This window comes from Oryza glaberrima, chromosome 3, assembly GCF_000147395.1.
Source record: "Oryza glaberrima chromosome 3, OglaRS2, whole genome shotgun sequence".
NCBI classification, from domain to species: domain Eukaryota; kingdom Viridiplantae; phylum Streptophyta; class Magnoliopsida; order Poales; family Poaceae; genus Oryza; species Oryza glaberrima.
The window spans coordinates 14,343,703-14,355,421 of NC_068328.1; positions in this window are offsets into that span (position 1 = coordinate 14,343,703).

Consider the following 11,719-nt stretch of genomic DNA (forward strand, 5'->3'; position numbering starts at 1 on the left):
CGAGACATGCTGTGGAGGCTAGAGCGTTGGCCTTCGCCTCCCGGGTCACCCAGAGGCGACACGGGAGTAGCCTCCTCCCGACTTTCATAACGATGACCCAAGAACTTTCACACTTGTTTTATATATGAAAGCTGTAGAATCGCCCTAGCTAGCAACTAGGTCGTGTTGTAGTGGCAACTTTCGATTGAAGTATTATGTGCTTGGCAGTTGCCATTATATTATGTTACAGGTTCCGTTTGCTACTTTGCTTGTCTGCTTGATAACAAACTCTACTACTGTTTTCTGCTAGCTTCGGTTTGATGAACTGCACAGGACACATGCACACATTACAGCTCAGCCACCGTATAGAAAACTAAGGGGCTATTTAAGAGAGCTTATGGCTACTACAGGTTCTTCGATAAGTAAAAGCTCGGTTATCGGAAAAAAAAAAGATACTTCCTCCGTTTCACAATGCAAGTCATTCTAGCATTTTCCATATTCGTATTGATGCTAATGAATCTAGACATATACAAATATGGAAAATGCTAGAATGACTTACATTGTGAAACGAAGGGAGTAGGTAAAAGCTCTTTCACGCTGACTATGAAAAGTTATAGAATCCAAACTATGTTTTTGAGTTTTTTCAGATTGTCATGTACTGATTAGTGATTACCGACAAGTTGCTCTCAGGGTTTTAAGCTCCGAAAGCAGAGCCTCAAGTAAAACCACGGAAACATTTCTTTTGTGGGCCGTCTAGGCGTGCATATGACAACGGCCCAGCACAGTAGCCCACCCGAACACGGTCCAAACATCGGCCGCAGTTGACAGAACTCTTCCCGACTCCGACTCGGTCTAAACGGCTAAACCCCCACCCCACACACTGACACACACACGCACTCAAGCAGATGGCGCAGTAGGCCGCCCCGGGGGAATCCGACTCCGACGCCTTCTCGTCATCTGCGTCTCCCCACCGCCAATGCCGCCCTATATATCAAAAGCCACCCACCATTGCAGCCAACAACGAGCTCTAGACGCTATCACGCGCGCGCCTCTCCTTAATAAATTCGTCGTTCGGCCTGTCACGCCCGGAATTTCTATCCAAAATTCCAAACGCTTATATGTGTATGAACCCTCGTCCAGGAATCAGCCGAGGCACACAATAACAAATTGATAATAGAGTACAATTATTACTCTAATTAATAAGCGAATAAAATATCATTACAGAGGTAGATAGTTCCTCTCAATCAATAAAGATCTAAGCAGCGGAAAATAAGGTAAACGGCGCAGACGACTCCACTCCACAGGCAGCTTGACCAGGGCTACACCTAATCCTCCACACCATCAGCATCACTGTAGAACTCCTCCTCTGATGAATGATTGCAAGGTGAGTATATGACATACTCAGCAAGCCACGCAGCAAATATGCAAGTGCACAGGATAACAAAGGATGGCATAATAGGGTTTCATTTGCATAAACAGCATTTAATAAACATTTCAGAATTTAATAAAACAGTTAAACAATAATTAAACAATATTAATCCAACGCTATACAACATACCCTGTTGCATAGGCCCAACCAATCTGAACAACCATCCCGGCTGCACAGTTCTATCTCCAAACCAGGAATATACCATTCCAAACCAGGAGCTAATCAAATTATTACCAGTCATAGCATCTTTTATTATGATGAGAAGTGTGAAACTAATCACGAAAGACATTGTTAGACCCGCCTATAACCGCGGGCACGGCTATTCGAATAGTTTTACTCTGGCCAAAGGTGTACCACTGTACCCACAAGACACAGCCCCACAACATGTCACCATGTGCCTCAATACCACCACGATACCTTGGAAAGGAGCTGTGACAGTACCCATCGCACAACACAATCCACCACAGCACCATTCCTGGATCATAATCACCCCCTTATAAACAAGGCATGGACTCCCCAGCGACCCCCGTGGGCTTATCTCCGCCACTTCTCAGTCTGGTGCTCCGCAATGAACCATGCTATACAAAAGGTAAAGCCGTTGCCCACGCTGGCTTGTGGTTGGCACGGTTAATGTTTCACAACCGAAACTCATGAACCGGTCCTTAATTGTCATGAGCACGACCATCAAAACCATGTGCTCACAACCCACCATTGTCAGGTTTTAGTTGACAACTTAATTAATTAACCAATAATGATTAACCATCATGAGCTATCATTAAGCCATCATTAAATAATAGTGAAACATTAGTTATCCCAATAGTGTGCTAATGTTTCTAAGCATGGCTAAGCAATCATATCTAATATCTAGCTGAACCAATATATAAAGCCCAACTAGTCAAGTTATAATAACCCAAGGTATCAAGGAAAAAAGTAATCAAGAACAAAAGGGCTATAACAAACAATAGGTTAATTCCACCCAATGACATTCGAAAATAAATGCAGTAGTTGAATAGAAACAATAGCTTTAAACGGGATCAACATGCTCAAAGGGTTGTTTGGGATCTGTGTGACTTGCCTTCCTGGCCTTGGAACTCTTCAAATTCTTCTCCTGCGAAAACGGACTCTCCGGGAACGTCGGAACCTAAAGAGAAAAGAGCAAAAACACCAAAACAGCACATAAACAAGCATGAAAAGTACATGTGGATATTTTTAACATGTAGATCTCAATTTTAGAAAAATTTAGAGACTTGAACCAACTAAATCCGAGCTAAGATGAATTAGTTATGAATTTTCAAAGATTAAATCGGATTAAATCATTTATTTAGATTTTAATTGAATTATGACGCAATAATGAATTATTTTTTAAAAGAAAAAGGGGATTATTGCGTCAGCGGCTAGGGTTTGCGGTGGACCGGGCGCACGGCGACGGTTCACGGGAACGGATGGCCGAGATCGATCCATCCAAAACGAACGGCCGAGATTGACCGGTCCACGGCCGGACCACGGCGGACGGCATCGATGACGTCGGCGATGACGTCACCACCGGCGGCGGCTCGGGCGCGCAAGCTCGCCGGCGAACGACGGCGCGACGACGCGAACGAAGGGCACCTACGGGTAGCGGACGGCACGGCGAACTCACCGGTGACCAAAGAAGCGGCGGAAGAGCAACGGATGGCAACGGCGGCGAAGAAGAAGCGGCGGCGACCTTCGGCTTGACGACAGCGACGGTGCTCCGACGGTCTACGGCGACGACGGAGGGGCGGACGAGGTCGGCGACGGCTTGGCGATCACGACGGCGGCCTCCCCGAACGACGGCGACGACCGGAGCGACGGCGGCGCACGGCTGGAGCGACGGCGGCGACGGCGGCGCTAAGCTACACGGTGCTAGGGCTCTACCGGCGACGAGAGGCGAAGGCGAGGGTGGCGACGGGTAGCAGAGGACCTGGGGATCCTTTTAAAGGGTCAAGGAGGCGGCGGCGAAGGCCCACGGTGACCGGCGACGCGAAGGAAAGATCTAGGGTTCGAAGGAGAGAGATCGATCCGAATCGAACTCGAATCCTCGGATTTCCAAACGATTTTAGCCAACGATTCCAAAAGAGAAAAGATAGAGGAGATCCCGAAGATCATTTCCCCTCTATTGATTTCAACGGAGAAGAAAAGGCGTGGCCGGATTTGGAAGGAGACTGCGGCGGCGCGACGCTAGGGTTCGAGCGCGGCGGCGGCGCGAGGAAGACGAAGACTGACAGGTGGGCCCCACCTGTCAGCGAGCGGACGCGCGCGCGCGAGCGGGCGGCTGCGGGCCGGCTTGGGCCGAGGAGGAGAGAGAGGGTTTTGGGCCGACTTTCGGCCCAAAGCCAAAAGAGACCTTTTAAAACTTTTTTTAATTTAAATTATTCATGAAATGCAATTCCATTTATTAAAAATACTTCCTTAGCTCAAATAAATTCCAGAAAAATCTAGGAATTATAGAATCAAGCAAAGTATTTAATGAAATTTTATCTGGCCCCATTTTATATTGGAATTTATTATTTAAAATTAGATCTTCTCTTCTAGGCTTTTAAAAATCAATTCTAATAATTCCAGTTAAACAACAATTTATATCTTTAGGATTTTTAGGGTGTGACAAACCTACCCCCCTTAAACAGAATCTCGTCCTCGAGATTCGGAAGAACTGGCGAACAGATGCGAATGAGCTGACTTCAATTCGTCTTCTCGTTCCCAAATTGATTCTTCTTCCGAGTGATTACTCCACTGAACTTTACAAAAATGGATAACTCGATTTCTGGTTCTTCTCTCATCTGTTTCCAAGATACGGATTGGTTTCTCAATATAGGTCAGATCCTCTTGAACTTCTATCTGTTCAAGATTAGCTTCTTCGGTAGGTACCCTTAAACACTTTTTCAATTGCAACACATGGAACACATTATGGACTCCTGCCAAAGATTGAGGTAACTCCAACTGATAAGCGACCTCTCCTCTTCTACTGACAATCTTGTAAGGTCCCACGAAACGCGGTGCCAATTTTCCTTTGGTGTGGAAGCGATGAACTCCTCAAAGAGGCGTGACTCGAAGGTACACATAATCTCCTTCGTCAAAACTTAGATCTCTACGACGATTGTCGGCATAACTCTTATGACAAGACTGGGCCACATGCAATCTTTCTTGAATGGTTTTCACCTTTTCTTCTGCTTCCCTCAGAATATCAGTCCCGAAAACCTGACGTTCTCCCGTTTGATCCCACAAAAGCGGAGTGCGACACTTCTGACCATACAGCACTTCGTAAGGAGCCATTTGGAGACTAGCTTGATAACTGTTGTTGTACGAGAATTCCGCATAAGGTAAATTCTTATCCCAACTTCCACCGAAATCTAAAGCACAAGCTCTCAACATGTCTTCCAAAATCTGATTTACCCTTTCGGTTTGTCCGTCTGTCTGCGGATGATAAGCAGTACTAAAGTTCAACTTAGAACCCATCTCTTCTTGAAGTTTCTTCCAAAACATTGAAGTAAACTGACTTCCCCGATCGGATACGATCTTCTTAGGGACGCCATGCAAACACACAATCCTTGTCATATACAATTCCGCCAACCGACTTCCGGAATATGTTGTCTTTACTGGGATGAAATGAGCCACTTTGGTAAGTCTGTCGACTATCACCCAAATAGAGTCGTGTCCTGATGACGTTCTGGGTAGACCAGTGATGAAATCCATACCGATTTCCTCCCACTTCCATTCAGGAATCTTCAAAGGCTGCAACAAACCGGCGGGTTTCTGATACTCTGCCTTGACTCGCTGACAAACATCACATACTGCTACGTATTCTGCGATTTCACGCTTCATACTTGCCCACCAAAATCTTTCTTTGAGATCCTGGTACATCTTGGTACTACCAGGGTGAATGGAGTATAAAGTATCATGAGCTTCTTTCAGAATTGCATCTTTTAAATCTTTGTTGTCGGGGACACAGATTCTCTTACCCAACCATACAGTTCCTTGCTCATCTTCCAAGAAACCGATAGCTTTTCCTCTTCTCATATTCTTCTTGATTTCTTGGAATCAGGATCATTAATTTGAGCTTCTCTAACCTGATCGATTAGCGTGGGCTTTGCTTCTAAGGCTGCAACAAAACCTCTACTGACAATTCCCAAATTTAATCTTTCAAATTCCTTGCATAACTCCAATGGCAACTGTCGTCCTTCCGTAGCATTACAATAGCCTTTCCTGCTAAGAGCATCTGCTACAACATTAGCCTTTCCCGGGTGATAATGAATTCCCATGTCATAATCCTTAATTAATTCCAACCATCTTCGTTGTCTCATGTTCAGATCTGGCTGAGTAAAAATATACTTTAAACTCTTGTGATTGGTGTACACCTCTGTACGAGTACCGAAAAGATAATGACGCCAAATCTTCAACGCATGAACCACTGCAGCTAACTCAAGATCATGAGTAGGGTAGTTCTTCTCATGCGGACGTAACTGACGAGATGCATAGGCAACCACCTTCCCATCTTGCATCAGAACACAACCTAACCCAAGCTTAGATGCATCGTAATACACTTGGAAACCCTTCTGTGGATCAGGCAAAATCAAAATAGGAGCTGATATTAAGCGGTTCTTCAACTCTTGAAAACTCTGCTCACATTCTTCTGACCACTTGTACTTTACATCCTTTTGAAGTAATCGTGTCATGGGCTTAGCAATCTTGGAAAAATTCTCTATAAACCTCCGATAATAACCTGCAAGACCCAGGAAACTGCGAATCTCTGAAACTGTCTTCGGTTGTTTCCAGTTGGTTATGGATTCCACATTACTAGGATCAACGGCAACTCCTCCGGCTGTGATGACGTGACCAAGGAACTTCACTTTAGACAACCAAAATTCACATTTGCTAAACTTGGCATACAACTGATGTTCTCGTAGCTTCTCTAATGCAAGGCGAAGATGTTCTTCATGCTCTTCTTTTGTTCGAGAGTAGATAAGAATGTCATCAATAAAGACCACTACGAACTTGTCTAGGTATTCCATAAACACCTTATTCATCAAGTTCATGAAGAAAGCGGGGGCATTGGTAAGTCCAAAAGACATAACAGTACATTCGAACAATCCATACCTAGTGGTAAAAGCCGTCTTAGGTATATCTTCTTCTTTAATCCTCAACTGGTGGTACCCTGATCGAAGATCTATCTTGGAGAAAACGGTGGCACCTTTAAGCTGATCAAACAAATCATCAATTCTGGGCAGCGGGTACTTATTCTTGATAGTCACATCATTTAGTGCACGATAGTCCACACACATCCTCTGGGTATGGTTTTTCTTTTCCACAAAAATAACTGGAGCTCCCCATGGAGACGAACTTGGTCTAATGTATCCTTTCTAAAGCAAATCATCTACCTGCCTCTTGACTTCTGCTAATTCATTGGCGGCCATTCTATAAGGTCTCTTATGGATCGGAGTTGTTCCGGGTATCAGATCTATTCTGAATTCAATATCTCTCTTAGGCGGCATACCAGGTAAATCGTCCAGGAACACGTCCGGGTATTCCTGTACTATGGGAATCTCTTCCAAAGCTATTTGGTTCAGACTTGACCTTAAAGACTCAGAAGACAATGCATGAATAGTTACAACTCGACCATCATTGCTGGTGAGAGTTACTTTTCTGTTGGCACAGTCTATCACACCTTTATATCTGGCTAACCAGTCCATCCCTAGGATGACATCAAGGTCTTTGGATTCTAACAGGATAAGATTGGCCAGAAATGGTACTCCTTGAATTTCTATTCTGACAGAGGGGCTACGTTGCAAAGAGAGTGCTTGATTACTCGGGGTACTAACCATCAAAGGACGTCTAAGATCTTCTACTTCCATCCCATGATTTCCCGCAAAACTCATAGATAAAAATGAATGTGTAGCACCAGAATCGAAAAGCACTGTTGCAGGAATTGAGTTAACAAGGAACGTACCCAAAATCACATCTGGAACACCTTGAGCTTCTGCAGCAGCAACATGATTGACACGAGCCTTTGATGCTGGTGCGATAGAGTTGCTCTGGGCAGGGACAACCTTCACGCGTCGGGGCTTCGGACACTTGTCAGAGTAATGGCCTGGTTCACCACAGTTGAAGCACACTCCGGGCTTGCTGCCTTGCTCCTTCTTGGCAAGCTGTTGCTGTGTTGGAGCCGCAACAGGACGTGAAGCTTGATTGCGGATGTTGTTGCCTGCGTTGTTGTTGAAGAACTGACGCTGCGGACGAACAACAGACGAAGAACCTCCCTGTGGCATGGACTGGGGTCCTAAAGCAAGACGCGGCCTCTGACTATTTCCCTGCTGTGCCTTGAAGTGAGCAATCCGACGTTTCTTCTGCTCCACGCAGTTGTACTTGTCCTCCTGACGAATAGCCTTATCCACTAACTTCTGGAAATCATGATAATCCCCAGTCATGAGTGGGTAAGACAGCTCATCATTAAGTCCTTCCAAGAACCTCTCGTGGCGCTCGTCATCAGTGCACACATCTTCCGGAGCATAACGAGCCAAACGATTGAACTCGTGCAGATACTCGGTGACCGTGCGAGATCCCTGGGTGAGCGACCTGAATTCCTTCTTCTTGAGAGACACCACTCCCGATGGTATATGCGTCTTCCGGAAAGCAGCGATGAATTCAAGCCAAGTGATAGGTTCAACAGTAGTCCTGTTAAGGCGGAAGTGATCCCACCACTCAGAGGCAGGGCCATGCAGTTGGTGTGATGCAAATGAGACCTTCTCCTGATCAGTGCACTGAAGCAAATCCAACTTCTTCTCTATGGCGTGTAGCCAATCACCAGCTTCAACAGGATTAGTGGTGCTAGAGAAAGTGGGCGGCCTTACACGAAGAAATTCTGCTAGCTTGTTCTGGGAAGGTGCATGGTTATTTCCCTGGTTCTGCTGGTTCTGGAGTTGCTACATCATCATGTTCATAAGCTGTGCCTGTTGAGCCAGGACTTGGGCAAGTGTGGGATTCTCTCCATTGTTGTTGTTGTTGTTGATGTTGGGGCCATTCCCGTTGCTGCGAGTGAGCACCATCTGGCATGGGCGAGAGCACAAGAAGAGAAACCGGGAAAACTACTTAGGACAGGGAATTAAATTGATTAACTTAACTTTTATTGATCTTAACTGAGTTTCATTATTACAAACCGAAGACCCTCACACCACTAAACTCACCAACTATCTAACACTCGAAAGCAAACAAACGCATGCACTTACATCTCACCACTGATGTAAACCACATGCAAGACCCACACAAAACCAAACTTAAAACAAGCAACCTAACACAACGATCTAGGACAACGGCTGATGGAGAAACCCTCTGTAGTCCTGGTTCGTAACCCCCCTTTAGTCCCGGTTTCCAAACCGGGACTACAATTCCGGGACTAAAGATCGCTATCTTTAGTCCCGGGTGAAATAACCAAGACTAAAGATCGATCTTTAGTCCCGGGTGAAATGACCTTTTTTTTTTTTGCATGGCCCTGTTGCTGCATGGTTTATATACATATATAAACCATGCATATATATGTTTCAATACATATATATGCATATATATATATATATATATATATTATATTTATATATGTTTCAATACATATGTACATGCATAATATATATGTATTTATACATATATATGATATGCAAATGCATATGTATATATATATATATATATGTATATATATATATGACCAAAATATATTTACATTATAGAAAATGTGTACACATGCATATAGAAACATATGTAGTCATGTATTAATTACAATCCATTATATGTCCTAGCTAGCTACGATTTCGACGTAGTAGTAGTCGCTAGCTCAGAAGCTAAGGACCTATGAATTGTGTTTCCGTCGTAGTAGAATTCACCCTTGGGATCAAGGATTTGTTCGTTGATGAATCCCATGAGTTGTTCTTGAACCGCCGTGATAAATTCCTTGTGTGTGGTCAGGTTATCCCTCATGCGAATAAACTATATGAATGTATGAAATTGATTAGTAATTAAACAAGAAATCGATACGTAATGAAATTTTGAATTTATTTGTATGTACATCGAGCTCTCTTGTGGTGATGATTTGGTCTGCAAGGCAGTGGCAATACTCGCACACGTAATAGCCGCACAAGTTAGTTCCCTGCTTTTGCTTTGCGCACTACAAATAAATGACAAACGACGAGAGATCTAATTAATATACACTTGTATGTATTTGAATCGGAGAAATATAAATGTAAAGCATGTGTACTCACAGGAAATTTGAACTTCCGCCTAAGTCTTTCTCTCCATTTGCCGCGGACCAAATGACGGAACCGATACCAAGCCCTACATGGAGTTTAAAGCTATGATTCGTAGTAGCAATTAACATAACAAGATTTTCTTAATTAACAGAGGAACTTATGACAGTACCTGTCTATAAGTTCGAAAACCTTGTCAAACGTAGACTCTTTTTTATCCATTGAGTCATATACGTTGACGGTGCAGGCCGACAGGTCGAAGAATAAAAGCACCCAGTGGAATCTGCAACGTGCGTGGGATGCATTACATTTGAAACACTTAGCAAGTTCGTACGGGAATGAAATTTGGTATAGGAAGACAGTAAAATTAAACTAACTCTTTGTTGTACGGCAACAGTATGAACGTCTTGTAATGTTGCGCCTTCAGGAGATGGACGAGATTGTCCTCTGTGGCTTGCGGATATTGGTCGAGCATTGCGACGTTTACTTTCCAAGGGTTGATGAATCCAGTATCGAAAACCCCCCGCCGTCGGGCCCTTTGAATCTCCATTCTACAACGATAAAAGGGAGTATATTATTTTCTATAGTCTACTTATATACAAGGACCTAATTAATTAAAGGAGACGTAGTAAGAAATCTAACTGAACGATATACTTACAAAATCCAGCAACTCATAATAGAGACGTCGAGGGCGTCCAGCTGGTATAGTTCGTAGATTCCCTTGAAATTGATCCAGAGAATGTCATCTCCTTGCAAGAAGTCCGTGTCCCTGATCCTCGCTCCGATCATCTCTCTACCGGTGGCGCTCATCTCCATGTACAGCTGATGGAACTTGTACATTTGTGTGGGTAGGGACTGCAGCAGCTCAGGCTTGACAAGCGGTTTACCGAGTTCGTACATGTATTTCACTTCCGCCTTTTCGATTGGTGCGACTCCTAGCAATTGATCCGTAGTTAGACCGGTGTCAGTAATAAATTCTTCTATCGTCATTTCTTTACCGGTCACCAACGGCTCGATCTCCTAGTTTGGTTGCTCTCCAAGCTGAGGGACTGGTTTGGACTTTCTAGAAGATGCTTTCTTCAGCGTTCGCTCATAGTCCAATAGCTTAATGGCCTCCTTGGCAGGTGCAGACATACCCCTGAAGAAGTTCATGACACTCGGGTCTATAGGAATCTTCTTTTCTGGACTTCGAGGCTTGAATTGTCTCTTGACTTCTGATGCCACGTAAGCGTCAAGCTCCTCTTGCGTGCAATCGTACCCCGGGTCCTTGTTCTTGGCAGCGTCAACTTTCGCCTTCTTCGTTGCCCTTGTGTGGGCAGGCGGTGGAGCTTGGGGGGCCTTTGACTTTGAAGGTGCCAGAAGAGGAGCTTGCAGAGGAGTCGGTGTAGGAGCCTGAGGAGGAGTCGGTGTAGGAGCCTGAGGTGGAGACGGTGCTGGAGCATGAGGAGGAGATGGTGCACGACACGCCGCTTGTCACCCAGGGAGGATGATGTACCGCCTGCGCCATAGAATAATGGCATGGCTTGTGTCTCGTAGATGCGTCTCACCGTCTCCTCCAGGGTAATCCAGCTCGAGGTCCTCGTACGCACCTTCGACCAACTCAACTTCGACCTTGGAGTATCCTGCTGGAATCGGCCTGCAGTGGTAAGTACCTGAAGGGTCCGTTGGGATGGCCATGCCCGACGCCACCTTCACGTGGTGAGAGGTTATTTATTAGTAATCAACATATATAAACAGCAACTAGCGGAATGACCAAATCTAAAATCTATAAACTACGAGCTTACCTTTATTGTTAAGTTCTTGAAGGGAATATGCAGCTCACATGGTGTCCGCTGAGTGATGTCATCAACGGGGTAGGTGGTTTCGTCCTGGGTTTGCATGGCGTCCATGCTCTGTGATCGTACCTGCCCCGTTGAGGCGCAGCTACTACGATTTCCTGAAGGGCTCACCATTGCAGGAGGAATGGTCGGCTGGGGATCATGGGACCGATGTGCGGCCATGCGTTCATCAACCTTCCTTGCCACCTCCTCTTGCATGCTGAGCTCGTAGCTCGATACCCTGAACTCAA